We start from the raw sequence: 20,016 nt of genomic DNA, 5'->3' as shown, positions 1-20,016 counted from the left end.
CACTAGAGTAAATCCTTATTTTCTTTTTAGAATAAATCTTTTTATATTACCTTAAATCTATTTATGAATTCCTACTCCAATTTTCCCTTAAATTGCCCTCTAGAGACAGCTACTATCCTAAATCATGTTTATCATTCTTATTTTTTTTTTAATTTCTACATTCAGTTTTGATTTTAATTTGGTTTAGGTTCAATTTAACTTGATCTTTTATTCTTCAAAGTTATATCATTAAAATGTATTCATACTATAGTTTATAGCTATAGCTCATTAATTTTAAATTCTGAATAACATTTTACTGTGTGAACATACTACAATTCATTTGTGAATTTTCCCTTAGATAAATATTTGGGTTGTTTCCAGGTTTTTGTTCTTGCCAACAAAGATTCCATGAAGATACTTACATATTTTCTAGCCCACATGCGTTAGGCAGAATTTTGGCTTCTGTTGCCTTCGCCTCTTGGTGATATTCCCATGAATATTTTATGTTACATGCCGAAAGGGCTTTGCAGATCTAATTAAGGTTACCAATCAGCTGAACTAAAATTAGAAAGAATATCTTGTATCATGTGGGTGGGCCTAATATAATCATATGCATCCTTCAAAGCAGAGAGTTTTTTCTGATTGGTAGCAGAAGAGGAAGTCAGAGATTTGAAGCACAACAAGGATTCAGTGTGTTGTTGACTTGAAGATGAAGTGGAAAGAAAATTTGGACTTAGTCATACAACTCCAAGTAACTGAGTTCTGTCAACAATCTGAATTGAACTGGGAAATGGAATCTTAATCGGAGCTTCTCGATAAAAGCTCAGCATAGACAATAATTTGATTTTGGTCTTGGGAGGCCCTGAGAAGAGGACTCATTTGAGTCGTCGTATATAAAATAATAAATGGGTGTTTTAAGCCACTAAATTTGTGGTAATGTGTTAAAGAAGCAATAGAAAAAGTAACACAGTTGTTTATTATTTTCTTTATACGTATCTTCCAGTCTCACCAATTCAGTGGAGATCAATTTGAGAATATTATGTACTTAATATCTTTATTTTTTTAGCTGTGTAATATAATTTTTAATTTCTGAATTACAGTTATGATTTAAAGTCATCTTTTTTTTTAATTTTTTGTTTATTGCAGTAACATTGGTTTATGACATTGTAAAAATTTCAGGTGTACATCATTGTACTTCTATTTCCAAAAAAATGAATAAAGTAAGATGCATCTTAAATTCTTCCAGCTTTGAGTCTATTTGAAATTTATACAAAAATTATATTGGACAATTTTAAACATATGCAAATAAAAGTAAAATACTACTTCTGTAAGATAAACACAAGGATTATAATTAACTTTATAGTTTAAAGAATAAATCAAGTAAAACAAACAAAAAAAAGAAGCAATAGAAAATAAATACAATATGTTTAAGTGTTTTTCTTAGAGTGTAATTGCTCCTTGGGTTGCAGAGTGTACATCCATGATATTCACTATTGAGTTTCTAGTGACTAACGTAGTGCCTGGTTCATTTTGAATATTTAATACATATTAGTGGATTAAATGAATAAACAGAAAACCGAAATCTGTAAATGTTTAAAAACTTAAAAAGAGAATAGGATATAATATAGGAGGGCAATTCAGATAAATATAAAATAATGAAAAGTTTTATTGCAGTGTAATAAGGTAAGAAACTGATTGTGAAAATGTAACATATGGAAGAAAAATTGTAAGTTAAGAATTATCTGTAGTGAGAAATTTAAGAAAAATTATATTTAAAAAGTTTATTGCAAAGGCAGGTTAGAATTCAAACCACATTTTCACAAGAGAATGATATTACAAGGGGACAATAAGTTTCCAACATCACATAAAAGCATCAGATTAATACATAACTCAATTAATCACTTCCATGAATGATGCAGCAGAAAGAATTATCAAGCCATTTAATAGTAGAAAGTATATATCAGCAAATGGCAGAAATATGGTTGGAGAGTGAAGCCAGAATATGGAAGATAAGGGATTATATTTGATACAATCGGAATCCTGGCATTTTTGTAAGAGAAATTGTTATAATAAACAATCGTGTAGTCCGACAATGTTGTAGAGTTTAGATGGAGTGAACAAGGGACTAGAGGCAAGGGCGCCATTAAGTCCTTTGCATTTAATTCAACCACAAGTGAAACAAGAGTAAATTTAAGTTGTCACAGCTGGAATAGAGATATCTCAAAGATCATTTGCCTAAGGCTTGATGGTGAATTGCATATAGAGACTGAAAGGGGGCCATGCTAAGTTTTTTATGAATATTCATTAGAGGATGGAGCTAGGTTGAAGACTTAGAAAATTCTTTATCCTAAACTTGTAATTTTCTAAAAATATCAGGTCATTCCCTATTCTGTTCCACACAAAGTAATCTTGACAGCGTGATTTTGTGCAAGAATAACTTCACTGATTGTCTAAACATATCTTTAAATTTTCCCCATTATCTCCTCATTTTATAGTCTGCAGAATTTCCATTTGAGCAACTTCATTCCAGACCAGGTTCAGAACTTGTTTTATTTAGTATAGTTTCTATGCTAATATACAATTATTCTGACAAATTGATCAAACTCCATTCTTTTTGCCTTCATCTGTTTGGGCAGCTCAAATACCAATTTGATGGTGGCCACATAGTTTATGTTAACAAGAGCATGCTTTTTACTGTATGAACCATGGGTGTAGGATCTAAATCCAGAATTTCCCTCAGGTTACTTAATTTAGTTAAGTTAATACTGCATTATTGGCTAAACTATAATTAAGCTAAGACAATTATTTGGTTGCAGCATGCTTTGTAACACTAAAAAAATTCCTTTATTTCTTTTTTCTTTCTCTCCTTTATATATTCTATTTTGTGTATAAGGTGTTTTCTTTTTAACCAGCTTTTACCCATCATTAATACAATGCAATATCACTAGACCATAGCATTGCATATTTACATGTGAGAAGATAAAACTTCATATTTTGCCATACTTATATCACAATTTAAAAAAATCTCAAATTCCTCTATTCTTGAATTTATTTTTTATTACTTAGCTATTTTTTCTTAAAGAATTTTCTCACTTTAACACACTATGGTATTATCACAAACTTATAAATTTCAAATATATATAAAATAATAACAGCAGAAATTATGCATGCTTTTAAAATGTTCCTTGAATTTGGGGGGGGAGGATTATTTGTTCAAAAAACCAATTCTTACACTTACTTTAAAAATAATTAGTTTTGTATGTATTTATAAAATTTCTCAAACTTATATGAAATTTTAAGATAAAACTTTGCATGGTTAAAAAATAACAGGAAAGTAGTATATAATTTACATCTGGTAAACCACTCAATGACATTTAACTCTACTGCTGGGCTATAAGCTCCTGAGGGCAGAGAACTATATTGTCAACATTATATAACATACGAACATATCCATATTATACACCACTGTATCCATAAAGCCTCATACTGAGTCTGTACTTTATACATATATGCTGAGTGAATACATGGCTGAATGCATTAATGAATCCAAATAACACAAAATAGTCACTACCTAAGGCCAGCGTACACTAATACAATGAGAAATTATTACAACAATAAGCAGATTTTCATAATCTTTAGAATGGGGTGTACCCAAGCATGCTTTGGTCTCTGAGGCCATAACTGTATCTCTTCTGCAGGAGAATAGTTTGGTAGGTCATCCCAGTTAAAGCATATGTTCAACCAATTTAATGCTATTGGAATTGAAAGGATACAAAACAGTGAATTTAAAACATTACTACATCTGCTTTTTTTTCCTGCAAGGGTACCATAAAACCTGGAAGAAGTTATTTTGAAAGAGAGTAGATTAAACCAAAGGTGGACTATAGTGATGATCCTAGCAATTGGGACTATTAAAAAAAAATTGCTGAGCCAGCCCTGATGGTCTAGTGGTTAAAGTTTGGTGCTCTCACTGCTTCGGCAGCCCGGGTTGGTTTCCCGGGTGTGGAACCACACCACTCCTCTGTCAGTTGCCGTGCTTGTAGGCGGCTCACATAGAAGAACTAGCAGGATTTACGATTAGGATATACAACCATGCACCGGGGCTCAGGGCAAATCTTTCCCTACCAAAAAAAAAAAGTTGCTGCCATGGATAAATGTTTGAATTGTTAGAATTCAAAAGGATTTGGAATAGTATCCTCGAAAGAAGAGTAGCAAGGAAATTGCTCTTAGATGTTACATGACTTCAGTAAGTCTTTAAAAATGACATTTATCTGAAAAAAAAATGAACCTTGAACCTTACTGGACACAACATGGTGGAAAATCAATTAGAAATGGATTCTAGAATTAAGGTAAAATGTAATAGAATAAAACATCTAGAAATTATTGTAGGACAAAATCTTCATGACTTTGAGATTGGCACAAATTTCTTAAACAGGACACAAACAAGTCACTGATCATAAAGGAAAAGATTGACAGATTGGATTTTAAGAGACTTGAAAATTTCTGTTTATTATAAGATAATTTTAAGAGATTCAAAAGGCAGATCTCAAAAAAGGAGAAAATAGCGGCCGGCCTGGTGGCACAAGCGGTCAGGTGCACGCGCTCCACTGCAGCGGCCTAGGGTTTGCCAGTTCAGATCCCGGGCGCACACCAACGCACTGCTTGTCAAGCCATGCTGTGGCGGCATCCCATATAAAGTGGAGGAAGATGGGCATGGATGTTAGCCTAGGGCCAATCTTCCTCAGCCAAAAAAAAAAAAAAAAAGGAGGAGGATTGGCAGATGTTAGCATAGGGCTGATCTTCCTCACAAAAAAAAAAAAAGGAGAAAATATTTGTCATATACATATCCATAGAAGAACTGCTATTCAATAAATCCTATAAATTAATGAGGAAACAACAAATTTCTTTAAAGAAATGAATGAAAAACTTGAGCAGGCCTTTCACAAAAGAGGATATCCAAATGGCCAATAAGCACATGAAAAAGTCCTCAGTGTTACAAGTTACCAGGAAAACACAAATAGAAACTTCAATTAGATACTACTACATATCCACCAGAATGATTACAACTTTCAAAAACATTACCAATTTTGGGCGCTTAAGTGGATCAACAGTGCTCTCACACAGTTCTGGTGGTGGTGTAAATTGGTACAACAAGCTTATAGAACTGTTGGCAGAATCTTCTATAACTAAATGTTTGCATACTCTATGACCAAGCAATTCATGTGAAGCATAGACATGTACAAGAATGTTCATTAAGAACAATTCACAATATCTAAAAACTGGAAATAACCACCATCAACAGTAGAACAGGAAATACACGTGTTAGAGAACTAATTCAGGTAATGAACTACTATACAGCTATGAAAGAGAAAAGACTACACTTTCAAGTAATAATATACATGAATCTCATAGAATCATGTAGAGCAAAAGAACCCCAAACACAAAATAGCACATACTACACGATTTCATGTGTAGAAAGCACAAAATCAGTTGAAACCAACCTATGGTGATAGAAGTCAGAATAGTGGTTACCTTTGGGGATGTGTAATGACTGAGGAACAGGCACAAGAGAAACTTCTGGGGTGCTGGTGGTGTTCTATACCATGATCTTGTCACTGGTTACCCTGGTGTGTTCACTTTATAAAAATTACCAGCCTCTCAACTTAACATGTATGATTTCATTATATATATTTTTACTTCAATAAAAAGTTTACCAAAATTATTTAATAAATAACGTAATATAAAAATACCATGTGCAAGAATCTATAATCACTTTTCTTAAATAGATCAAAACTTTTGTAAATGGTTGATGCAACACTGAGTTCAATAATTAGTATCCAGATTTTTGGTTATACTAACCAAGAGTGATGCTATATTTTGAAGTAGTCAGTTCATAAATCAGACAATTTACAAAACTTCACCTTCCTAATTTTCCCTTCTAGGCTACGATATTACAAGATTTATAATCCAAATTAGGCAATTCCCTTTCAATTTTGTATAAAGAAAGCAATTTTAATGGAAATCCAAATAGTCTTGATTTAATATTCATTTTGTGAGTTGATTTATTTTTAATATAAGGAAAAATGTTATTAACTAGCAATTCACTGTTTTGCACTTACTTATATAAGTACGTATTTTAAGCTGGCATGTCTATTCATACCCAATGATAGGATAATGATAATAATAATAATAAAGATAATATAATACATTTATAGAGTATTTATTATGGACCATATACTGTGGTAAACACTGTACCCAATTATCTCCTTTAAAAATCACAACACTCTATAATGCAATGTTATTATTTTGTCTTATTTATAGAAAAGGAAACTGAGTCTTGAAGAAGATAAGAACTTTGCCCAGGGTTCTACATCTGCCAGGTGCTGGTGCTTGGGTTCAAATCCAAGCCGTCACTGCAGAAGCTCAGACACATAACCATTTAGCTCAGTGCTAAGGAATTAGTCCTTAGAGGTGGCAGCCTTACTTAATTCCAGAGACGGTAACAGTGAAAGATCAATTGTAGCATCCTGATGCTGTCTTTACATAGCTTTTTCCTTATTTACTTAAGTGGTCTCAATTTGTTTCTTATGCATTTAAGTGCTCAATTATGTTAATGGTGTTCCCAGGAGATTTGCTTTCCCCTCTCTCTCTGCTTTTTGTTTACGTGATCTCAGAGGCTTCCCTTATTGAAATCTGGGCTAAACTTTTCTCCCTGATGAATGGATCATACGAAGCTTTTGGGGGCTGTATTGTCTGATATTGCTTTTTATTGTAGCAATCAGATGTGGGTGCCTCCCTAGTTTTGAAAATGTAATGGTTCTTTTACAGAAAGCTTATTAATTGATGCACCTGGTTGCAGAGAGGTATTGCTAGTGTTGTTGACATATACTGATGGTTTTCACTTTGCTTCTACAGATGTTGCTAGAGTGCTCAACCTAGTTATGTCTTCTGAGCAACATATGTCATCAGTATTTAGAAAAGTGTATTACCATTTAAGAAGCATTTAGTTTCTATGGTCTCAGAATGAGAAGATTTATGCATTGTTTGCTTCCTATAGTTTAGGTTGATAATGTTTGACTGAATTACAAACAGATTTAAAATGCTGAAGGTATTACCCACTCAAGCATCGGTGCCAGACTTGGGTGTTTTGCTTGCTTGTTGACATATCAGGTAAGTGCCATCTCCTCAGCAATGACACCACCCTCTCTCTACCTTCATATGAGTGCAGCGCTGAGACGGGAGACAGAGATGCCAATTACGGAAAAGGCAAGGAAGACTTTCTCTCCTCACTCTGCAACTAAAGCAGTGGACATGAAATGCCACCAGTTACAAAAATTAAAATGATTACAGGTTTGGTTATATTTCAAACATTTTATCCCACTCCCTACTCCCACTGCCATCCTATATCAATTGCCAAAAATGTTGGTGTGTTTTTTTTAAACTGGAGAAAATTAGATTCTTATTGTTAAAACTATCCTTTAAGTATTCTTATGTTTCTCATCTTTGTTCTGCCTCCAAAGCTAGAATATAACATTCTCAAAAATAGAAACTATATGTTTTTGCATCTCTCCACAATTTCTAATTTAGTCTAGTCTCGTCCCATGGTGGATGATATTAACAATAATTCACCTTAATTAACATGGCACGTGATAATATGCCCTCGTGTGAGGCCCTGGATAGTGAATACAGCTGCCACTTGATGTATATCTGCGGCTTCCCCCTCTTTCATGCCTTCAAGCGCTTTCATTTATCGTTTGCCTGAATATTACAGAGTGTTACACACTTCAGGCAATTCCCCAGCGGAACAATCTACACCAGGGAGTGAGGTATTCTAATAGGTCCGTGACTCACAGCTTTGCAGAATCTAGGGTAAATTAGCACCAGAAGGCTAGGCAGCAGAGCAAGCAGTTTGCATTGAGGTTGTCGCTTGGCAGGTGGCAGGGACTTAGCTTCTGGTTCAGGTTTTGAATAGTAAAGGTGGGTGACAGTTGGGGGAAAGAAGAGCATAAAGAGGAAAAGAATATTATCTCAATCATACAAAGACAGATAAACATGAGGACAGATCACACAGACAATGACACAGCCATGGAGAGCACGACTGGGAGAGCCAGGTCCTGAGAGGGGCAGAGCAACTCAGTGGCAGAGAAAAGGCAGAAGCCCGTCATCAGGATGGGGTACCGGTTGAGAGTCAAGTCACAAGGAGGGTACTCTGATACGATTCCATAACTGCCGGCACAGCTCCTCCAGTCTCTCTCCAATAAGTGTCAGGACAGGCAGTGCAATGCGGCAGGGCTGAGCCCACATGCTGAGACCAAGTGATTCCAGCTGCAGAGAAATGGGTTCAGAGACTGGGAACATGTCAGTACTGAAAGAAGGGAAAAAGAATCATTTTTACTTTTTTTCCAAGGATATTTTATTTTCCAAAGTTGCATAAGTTCCAGGAAGGAAAATCTTAGACTTAGAGAAAGGTAAAATGTAGAAATTGTCCATGGATTCATTTTATCTTTAATATCAGTCTCACTATTTGGCTAGCGGAAAGGTTGCTGAATTGTTTCCTGTCCATTGACATATTTATCTGGGGCCGATTTTATTATTTTTATTTTTTTTATGGTTTTTTTTTTATGAGAAAGATCAGCTCTGAGCTAACATCCATGCTAATCCTCATCTTTTTGCTGAGGAAGACCGTCTCTGAGCTAACATCTATTGCCAATCCTCCTCCTTTTTTCCTCCCAAAGCCCCAGTAGATAGTTGTATGTCATAGCTGCACGTCCTTCTAGTTGCTGCATGTGGGACGCGGCCTCAACATGGTCGGAGAAGCGGTGCGTCGGTGCGCGCCCAGGATCCGAACCCAGGCCACCAGTAGCGGAGGGCGCACACTTAACCGCTAAGCCACAGGGCTGGCCCTGGGGCTGATTTTAAAGTCAGGGTGAATTCAAGTCAGTGTTTTATGACCAAAATCTTTAACACTCCTCACCATTTTTACCTGCCATCCTGAAATCCTGGTGGTGCATCTTATTCATATATGGAACATCATGCAGCAATTCGCTAGATTGAAGAGTGATTGCAATCCCAAACTTAAATAATGTGGTATTTTAAGGTTTTTCATAATTCCTTGGGGGCTAGATACTCTACATTCTAAGGAGTTTGCTCTGAAATCTATTTACGAGACATCCCCTACAAAATTTGGCTTTTAACACTTTCAACTTTTTGACTGCAAATTTAAACACAGTTTTTTTTTTTTTGCTAAAGATGATTCGCCCTGAGCTAACATCTGTTGCCAATCCTCGTTTTTTTTTTTTTGCTTGAGGAAGACTAGCCCTGAGCCAACATCTGTGCCAATCTTCCTCTACTTTGTGAAGCAGAGTGTGCTGAATTCAACTACTATGCCACAGGGTTGGCCCGTAAACACACTTTCTTAATCTAACAAATACTAGAATATTTGAGATGCTAATTTCATAAAATGCTTCATGTTTCATGTCTGGGAGACTAGTGCAATTGATTAATTACTTTGATTAATTTTATAACATTTAATTATATCAATAGCCATAATCTAATTGTTGCTTTATTATTTCTATTAATTAAATAATCATTGACAATAATTTAACATGTGTAATATTTCATATTTCTGTTACAAGTTTAATTAAGTGACAGGTCTGCACCTCCAAATTTCATTACATAAAACAAACAAGAATGTGGCTTTATGTAGCAGTGTCAAAACCATAGGTGTTGATGAGCCACACTCTTAAGCTCATTGTCACATTCAATTAATTTCTAAATTACACTAAATTGTTTGAAAAATTATAGAAATTTAATAACTGATTCTTTCCCAATTAACAAAAATATATTGTGAAGTACACTTACTGAATACATTTCTGTTGTTGTCTACATCAGCAATCTATAATGAGTTCATTAGCAGAAATGTAATACATGCCATAAATATAAATACTGTAAATCTTACATAAGTTTTACATCAAATTAGTAAATCCTATAATTCTAAATCAGGGCATGAACCAAATTTAAATAATTGTGTGATTTTGAATAAATAATATATGTGTATCTAGCAAAACAGTGGCCTTTTTTGAAGGGATTGCGAGCAATTGGAACTTCCCCAAGAGTATTTTCATCACCCCTGATACACACTGGAGTCAGGTCAGAATGTGTGTTTAGAGTAACTAAGAGCCAAGTTTAATAGCCCTGGCCTGGTTGCTTAGCAGTAGTGGAGTCAAGCAAGGGTAAAAATATGTGCTCATATTCCTAGGCTGAAACCTCTTTAAATTCTTCTCTATTATAAGAGGCTCTAACTAGAAGACTTGAGAAGAAGCCTAACTATGACTTGAGAAGAAGCCAGTTGCATTTTTCTTAAGTCACTTACTTTTGCCTTTTCGCATAACCGTGTTCAAATGATCTTCTCTTGCCTTATGGACATGATTGCAGATATTTTGCCAACTGCATTACAGTGGATATGAATTGCTTATTAAGAGCCATGCTGACTGCTAACTCCAGTTTTGTGAGCTAATTCTCCTGACAGCAATTGGAAATAAACTACTCCATTCCTTAACCATAGGTAATCAAGACATTGCAAAATTCTGACTGATTGAAATCACTTATTGTCTGATTGTTCTGAATGTAATTCAAGGATATAGATTTACAATAGCACAGGTTGCAGTAAGCACCGTTTCAACGAAGTAATAGCGCAACTGGTCTATATTTCATATAGTGCATATGTATTCATTTTTGAGTCGCTATTTGTAAACAAATTCTGCAAACAAAATGCCCCCAGACCCTAAACCAGTTCCAATTTTTAAAAAAGCTACACATTTACACAATACAGTTTGGTTCCCACAAGGCGTATTTGTTAGTATGAAGAAGAGAGATTAGGATTTAGGAAGGCTACTAGAACTTGCAGTATTCACAATTACTTCCCAATCATAAACAGGTCGTCTAAGGTAGTCACCAGACTCACCTTAATGATAAGAGTGACTTCTGTCCTCAGGGAACTCTCAAGGGTAGGAGTTTTCAGAGACATGCTAAAAGAGGATCTTTAAAGGGGAAATTGCTTGAGCCTGTGGTTCTCAAACTTTAGTGAGCATAAGAATGCCCTGGAGGGTTTTAAACAGACATTTCTTGATCCCACCCCACAAGAGTTTCTTTTGCCGTAGGTCTGGGATGGAGCCCAATAATTTGCAATTCTAATAAGTTCCCAAGTAATATTATGCTGCTATGCCTGATCACACTGTGAGAACCACTGGCTTAAGCAAATCAAGCTTCACTCTATTCCAGAATTTAGAGTATAAAAGAAAAAAAATTAGATTTAAAGAAATCAATAATTCATAATCGACAAAGACATAAAAGGTATACGGAGGATAACTTTTGGGCTAGACAACCCTGAATAAGAGTAATACTGACCTAAGTACTCTTTTTCTTTAATATCGGTGATTTTTCCTGGAATGATCAGCTTATTTTTAAATGGTGATGGTCATTAACATATACTGCTAAAATTCAGTAGGAATTGCCCTTATAAAAATCACCCCTATTTTGAACTGATATTTTTAAAAGGAAAATTCCTACCAAACTGTTTCCATTGATTAAAATGTTTCTTTTGATAGAAGAAAAAATCAATTTTAACTTTCTTAAGTGGGATAATTTTAAGCCAAGAAAAAATTATGTAACTTGAAGCATGATCGTATGGGCTAATCCTTCTCAAAATATCTATTTGGAATCAGCAGGATTTTTAACTGCATGGCTGTAATTATTTCATTGATTTGACTGAGGTTCCCACAGCTATGTACCTTGGTCCCCATGTTGACTACTCAACAATCACAGTGAGCTACTGAACACCTGTCTGGGTTGGGGGGAGCATACTAAATTGCAGGAAATAACATGCATTATACAATTCCCTACAATCTAAAGTCTCAGTGTTGTGTAGAGTGTTTTAAGTTTCTTCTCTCTTTCATCTTTCTCCATCTCCCCTCACCTCTCTTAATATTCTACCTCCTTCTTTCTCAAAAAGGGAGATGAACAGATGCTGTCATCCTCACCCTCCACCAGACAGTTGCACTGGACACTTCTTCAGTTCTCTGCCTTTCCCATTTGCCTGCTTTCTTTCATTATCCTGGCCTCATCTTTGCCTTTCCCACTGACCAACAGCTGGCTCTGACAGCTGTCGTGGTTTATCGTACTTTCTTGATTGGGGCAGTCAATCAATGGAGGCAATTAAAACTCTTCCTTGATATTTATCTCTATACATCCACCTTTAATGTGTTTCCCAAAGGGCAGCTGAATCACGAGGCCGTGGGAGTCTGTGAAAATATGTCTATATTTGCATATATCTCTTTTCCAGATATACATGCGTGTGCGCTCATGCATTTGCGTGTGCGCAGCTCACACTTCATTCTTGGCATTGTTAGTTAAGTTGCTAATTTTTTCTTTATAGTTAGTTTCTTCCAAAGCATTAATACCATTTTTTAAAATGTTTTTATGATAAGTGTGTCAGATATCAGTTATTTGCATTTGTTCTGGTTATATTCTTTAGGCTAGAGCATTGGCTTCTTGACCTGAATAACAATAATAGATAAATGAAATCTTTTGCCTCAACTCTTCCAACTCTTTCAGTGTCCCATTTTACTGGGTTGGATATTTTTCTTTTTTCCTTCCATGCAGAAGGCAGCTATTGGCCTCACTGCAAAGTTTGTTAGGAATGCAGAATTCCAGGCTCCTCCTCAGACTTAGTAAATTAGAATCCGCATTTTAACAAATCCCTCAGGTAACTCCTACATGCATTGGAGTGTGAGAAGCACTGACCTATTATAACATGTAGCAGAGCCACCAACAGGGGGTCCACAGGCCAGACATGACCCCCAGACATGTCTTGTTCACTTTACACTGTATTTTAAAATATTTTAGTGATTGGGAACCCTGGTGGTCTAGTTGTTAAGATTCAGCGCTCTCACTGTAGCGGCCCAACCATTTCCAGGTCAGGGAACGTGTCACTTGTCATAATGTGGCAGGTGTGTGTTGCTGTGATGCTGAAAACTATGCCACCAGTATTTCAATACTAGCAGTGTCACCCATGGCGGACAGGTTTCAGTGGAGCTTCCGGACTAAGACAGACTAGGAAGAAGGACCTGGCCACCCACTTCCGAAAAAATTGACCACGAATGAATAGCAGTGAAGCACTGTCTGATACAGTGCCAGAAGGTGAGAGGATGGCGCAAAAAGACCAAGCAGGGTTCTGCTCCTCTGTACACAGGGTTGCGAGGAGTCAGAATCAACTCAATGGCACTAACAATAACAATTATTTGGGAAGATATTAAAATTAGGAGAAATCACGTTGGAATGTGAATCCCTTGATTATATTGAAAAATTAAAAGATTTGACTGACCTAGGCTCACATTTCCACATGGAAAATCTGTTTAAAATGTTGAAATCGCTCCCATTTAAATTGCTATAGAAAAAACAGGAAGCCCAATAAAATTTGAATTTCAGATAAACAAAGAATACTCTTAGTATAATGATATGCCCAATATTGCATGTGGCATGCTCATACTAAACAAAGGTATTCGTTTTCTATTTGAAATTCAAATTTGACATCCTGTGTTGTTTTCTGTTTTTATTAAATATGGCAGCCCTACTCCGTATTGATCAGCATGTGATCATGAGAGAGTATTAAATCATCTGATAAACAAGTAGAAAGAACCTATCTGTCACGTAGTAAGAAATTAATAAAGGTGAATTGTCTTTCCTTTTCCTATATAATTTTCCTGTATATATATGTCTCATAGCATCTGCAAAACTAAACCTAAATTTCAAATAAAATTTTATTAAATGACCATTCTGTGGAAACAAGGATACTTTTGATGCAGAAATATATTTTCAGAGCTATTTGTCCAAATATGAATGAAATTTATCTTCACCTAGAATATTTGAAAACAAAAAATTATACAAAAGGAACATGAATCATATATACTCAATGAAGAAAGATAAATTCCATACTCTTCAATTTCAGTTATTTTCTATGACTATATATAACTATAGATTTGATTCTGCTGAAAATATAGTATTCTATTTTTTGATCTAATATTTCATGAGTAATACAAATGCCAGTAGAATAAAATTATTTAATAGCATCAATGGGTGAACTTTATTTATGTCATTACTTCTTATTGTTATTTAGGCTATTATTGGCTTCTCAATAATATTCGAAAAGTAAAATACATAATATTAAAACATTAGAAACAACAACAACCTGTCTTTAAAAATTGATTATATATTAGGTTTAATGATATGAAATTGCTGATATTCAAATTTTTTTGACATACAAACAGCAATTTCATATGGTTCAACCTAAGAAATTGAGATGCATTCAAGGATGGACTACCGTAAACCATTAAGAACACTTAAAAATGTTTACCAAACTTGATGAAATGTTTATATCGTACTATTAAACCAGAAAAAAGTGTAAAAAAATGCAACATTTTTAGAAAGACCTCTCTCTTTGTGGTGAGTTCACTGGTGAGTGCATTTTGTTGTTTCTTTAAAATTTCTGCAACTGTCTATATTTTTCATTATTATTTATTTGTTTTGTAATCAGAAACATAAATTGTTCATTTTTTTAAAGGGAGTATATTTTTAGTGGCGATAGAACTAGTTCAAAGTCAAAATTCAACAAAAGGAAGTAATCTCATACTGTCTGCCTCTGATGTTCACTCATCTTCTCTACCTCATTCTAGGAATAGAGGTTTGCAAAAGACGAGCATTTGTAGTTCATGTATGGACAAACTTGGGGAAAAGTCTTCATAACAGCCATAATGCAAGTCCACACTTGTGCTGTGCAAGGAGTTGAGGACTCTGGCCACTCTTTCTTCACTTTCTAGTTTATCTAAGTATGAAGTACATGTGTGAGACATAAAGTTTTCCTGATTGTAACCTATGTGACACTCAGGGGGAGGCTTATGGCTATACCTACAATGTAGTTAGTGTACAGCAGTGTCTCCTCTCTACTTTCCTTTCAGAGGAAATGTATGGGCGTGTGTGCATAACGACAGGCCCTGAACGGGGTGGCTGAAAGCCAGGTATCTCACTTAGCAATCAAGGGAACTTCATTCTTAGACTCCCTGGTGACATTTATTTTATTATGGGGATTTTACCAAGTAATATATGTCTTTTCGTGTAAGAACATTCTCAGGCTAAAATGGGATCCCATTTTAGCTGATCTTGAATTCAGATCACATTACATTATAGACATTCCAATATTTTGTCTTAAGGCAATGCAGTTGCATAGGATAATAGAGCCGTCTCTCTGGCTTGAATCTGACTCTGGCTATTTTATTAGATGGGTTTCTTGACAGCTTTCAGCTCTGAATATTTTATTACAGATTTTCTTCTTTCTTTCTCCCAAATCATTTTGGAAGAGCTGTGCACTTTTTCACCTTTTGTTTCTCTTAACAATAACATTATATACAATTAGTCAAATTGCTTTAATATGCATTATATATTTTAAGTTTCAAAAACCTGGAATGTAAGAAAGCATTATAAATCCCTTTTTTATAATTGAGTAAACTAAGCAGTAAAGTGATTTTTCCTTGGACTCATATATTAACAATTTACCACCATAACCCCAAACCTTGGTACATTGCCTTATTAATAGCAAATGCTCAATAAATAGTTGTTGAATTAATAAACGCTATAGCAGTGCCTCAAGGTTTTCTAATTCCTTTGAGCAAAACTCAAAGGTTTTCTAATTCCAAGTAGTTCATGATTACCCTTTTCATTCATTCATTCCTAATTGTATGCAACATTTACTAAATAGACCTCCAAAGAAATCTCAAGATATAGGTCAAGGCTACAGACCCAAGAGTCAACTGCACAGAGGTGGTAGCTGAACACATGAGCATATGCCATCATTTAAGATGATCCTGTCAAGAGAGAGCAGCAGAGAGATGAAAGCGCGATTTAACTGAGTGAGGACAAAGAGCAGCCACTGAAGGAGACCGCGTAGGAGGTAACCCAAGAGCGAATCATAAAAGCAGAAATTTTGCCAAGGGAGAAAAAAAAAAAATCTCTAAAATACAGTTTTACATTGCAGAGTGCTTGAGTGGGATGAAAACAGGTAAGAGGCCCAGAAATTTGTCACCTAGTAAGTCACCAGTAGCCAGAAATAGGAACAGACATTGAACTCCAGGGAATGTAGACTACATATTGGAGAAATTTGAAAATTAATTGATGAAAAAAAATCAGTAATTTAATGGATAGCAAGATTAAGTAAATTGGGAATTATTCGTTATTTTTTTTCTTTTTTCTTTTTAGTTTATGAGGGAACATATTTGTAAGCCAAGAAAATACAGATTACCTGTCATACTCATTGTAATTGTATCATTTCTACCTGAAATCAGACAACTTATAAGACAATTGAAATCGTTAGTTTGGTAAGATTCATCTAAGTAAAATATGGCAAACAAATCTTAACATATGATCTCACCACAGGCAGATGTAATGAAGAATTATTATAGATTTGTGGATTTCTTATGCACAATGATGATTTGGCAAAATTGTCACAGTCAAGTAGTGAAAATGTAAATGAAATCATTATATAGAGTGAATGTCCATAATATATAAAGAGTACTAATAAATAAATAAACATGAAAAACCCTCTTAAAAATAGGTAAAGAACACAAGCAAAAAATCTTAAAAAGATGTTAAAAATATGAAGCTATTGAGGGGCCGGCCTGCTGGCGCAAGCAGTTAAGTGTGTGCGCTCTGCTGTGGTGGCCTGGGGTTCGCCGGTTCAGATCCCGGGTGCGTACTGATGCACTGCTTGGCAAGCCATGCTGTGGCGGCGTCCCATATAAAGTGGAGGAAGATGGGCATGGATGTTAGCCCAGGGCTGGTCTTCATCAGCAAAAAAAAAAAAAGAGGAGGATTGGCAGATGTTAGCACAGGGCTGATGTCCTCACAAAAAAATAAAAAATAAAATAAAAATATGAAGATATTAAGCTTCACTCACAACAAAATATATTTAAAAATGAGACATCATTTTATTTTTTAAATCAAAATATTAATGATTTAATTTTTAAGAAAGATTTAATTCCAGTTCCAGTTATTTTGTAGAAAACATTTAACTGCTTTTTCTTTTTTGATGATGAAGAAATTAAGAATATTTTCTAGCATAAACAGTCATTATAATAAGCAGTCTCATATATTAATAGCAGAAAGAAAATTCATACAAATTTTCTGCAGGAAAATTTAACAATACACACCAAAAAGTGTAAGACATAATAGATTTTTCTTGTCTAACTTTCTTCATCCACAATGCCCCCCCAAAAAAGTCTGCAAAAATTACTGTCCATGAATGTTCACCACAGTTTTATTTATAATAATATGATTGAGTAAAATATGGAATGTCCACATTTTGGAATATGTTCAACTATATTTGACATATATATTCCCATATTTGGAATGTCTACTATAGGAATAAAGCAATTTACAGAAATGATATAGTTGTATATTTATTGACATGGAAATAGGACCATAGTATCTTGTATGGTGTAAAAAATATTCAAAGCAATACGTACATTATTATTCCATTTTCCTAAAAATCCATATATGCTAGAAAGTGCATTTGGAAGATCACACACAGATACATCAATAATGATTATTTTTGAGTGTAATATTGTTGTAAGCATTTTTTCTATATTTATATATTTGGTGTGAAATTTATCAACAAGAGATTTTTTTCAATGAATAGGAACAAGCACATCTACCTTTATTTCCAGGGGAAAAAAAGAATTAACCTCTCACTTCTGTAACACATTCATCGGCATCTTTTTTCTATGATCAAAACAAAAAACTTATGATTACATCTGCAATTCATCCAGAACAATCAGTATCTCTTAAAACAGCTGGGTTGGAGTATGTGTGCAGAGAAATGGTCATGTTACTATATCATCTCTTACCTTGTAAGAGACTAGTTCATTTAGGGGGTTGAGTTCTTATTGTTAGAAATATGGAGATTAATATATTGTAATTAATCATTCTCAGTAGAGAGTTAAAAACAGGTAAGAAAAAAATTCACCCAGTGTTGATTTCCTATTAGGCTTATGATCTTTACATCTGCCTGAGATTATTCTCATCATTTATAGAAAATTAATTTTTTAAAATAGTTATTAATATAGTAACAATCAATAAACTATCACATTTTTGTCAGGAATTATGTAAAATATTACATTATGTGAACATTTCACAATTAATGGCTTTTCAACAGTCTTATTATGGACAGCTCTAAAGCTAAGCTGTCATAATATAAGTATCATTGCCAAATCATTTAAAAACAGTGTTATAGTGTTATTTAGAAGGTTTATACCAAGGCATGTCCCAAACATTAAATGACTTTCAAAATAATGAGCTGCATTGTTACTAGCTAATGACAAGTATTAGCAGGACATACTTTTCTTCCTAGACTCTCCATTGAGGAGATTTCCACACAGCTCTCTAGGCGACGGGATAATGAAGCGTTGAAGTATACATATCTCGTCTCTGCATCTACACCCATTTACTCGCTCCTAAGACAGGAAGAGCATCTGCTCCACGCTTACTAGCCATTGGGCCACATTTCTAATGGGCAGAACCAGGTTTCTGTTGGGCCCCATTGTCTTTGCTGCTTCCTGTGTCACTGTCTGCCCATGACTTATTAAGATGAACCAATACCTGGTGTCTAATAATTGTTCTTAAGCTGATAGTCTTCAAGGGAACATGTGAGTGTACAGATCTCAAAGTTTAGATAGGGGAAGACTGGACTCCACTCCAGCTTCAACCCAAGAGCTCTGCTTTTAGAGTGTCACTCGTTACGTCCCCCATTCTCTCTGCAGCCATTATTCATTACTCTCCCCACCTCTCTCATTCTTTGCTGGGCCACCAACAAGCAAAAGCTGTTTCCTCTGTCTCCACAGTCATTACCACATTATTTACGTTCTTCACTTCTCTGTTCAGAAGACCACAAAGAGACCATCTTTGATTGCTCTATAGAAGAGTTGCCTCCCTGCCCCACCATTCTCTATTCTCCTTAATATGCTTTATTACTTTTCCATAGAACTTACCATACCTGACTCTTAAAAAGTGTTATATCCACCACAATTGAATTACTTGTTAAATGAAAAATGAATGGAATGAAATAACGAAGGAACAATGGATGCTGACTAGTCATTAATGTAGCAGGTAGTTTGGTCCATGTATGCTCTCTGGCTGATCTGCATGACAGACCTATTCACAGACCCCTGGGAAATTTTTGAAGTCTAGACTCAAAGGACGATACAGAAAAAATGAGCCACACACCAGATAGGATAACAAGAAATAGACTGCAGGCCTGGTTAGGTGCTGGCCTCCTAATAGAAAGATTCTTTCTGTAGAGAACTACCCTTCCTGCTGGAAGTGAGATTGAGACTATTAGCATACATAATAGATGCTTTTGCATTCAGAAGTCGTAGGCTTCATATCTCTTATCTTCACATCTCTTCATAATTCAAAGGAGGATACCAAGACCCATATGTTTATTCCAAAAAGCAAAGTAGATAAAAAAAGCAAAAATTAAAACTTTATCAAGCAAATGGTGTTTTTCAGTGGAGAAGACAAGAGGCCAACACAAATAGTAAGCAATATTTTATAAAAGTACAGCTGGGTCAGCTTGAGAAGAGAATGGAAATGGCAAAGAGTAAGAGAAGAAAAAAGTCCCATCTCTGAATTTCCAAGAAATCAGGAGTGTCTCAAATTCCATGTCTTTCCAAGAATATGAAAGCATTTTGTAAAAATGAAAATCTTGATTGTAGATTTTTCCCAAATAGGCACTAAGTTAAAACAAGTTTTCCATAGACATTGCACAAGATGAAGAACGTCCTGATGAGGCTAAAAGTTTCCCTTTCGTGCATTCTTTTTCTCTTTCTTGACCACATAACTAACTATCTCTTCCAGGAATATAAAAGCTTTCTATTTCATTTCTAGCTTGGAAATATAATTGGTTTGGGGAGTATAATTGCATTTGAGATAATA

Source organism: Diceros bicornis, chromosome 4 (genome assembly GCF_020826845.1).
Source record: "Diceros bicornis minor isolate mBicDic1 chromosome 4, mDicBic1.mat.cur, whole genome shotgun sequence".
Taxonomy (NCBI): domain Eukaryota; kingdom Metazoa; phylum Chordata; class Mammalia; order Perissodactyla; family Rhinocerotidae; genus Diceros; species Diceros bicornis.
The sequence above is the reverse complement of the archived record's forward strand: the minus strand, read 5'-3'. Positions refer to the sequence as shown.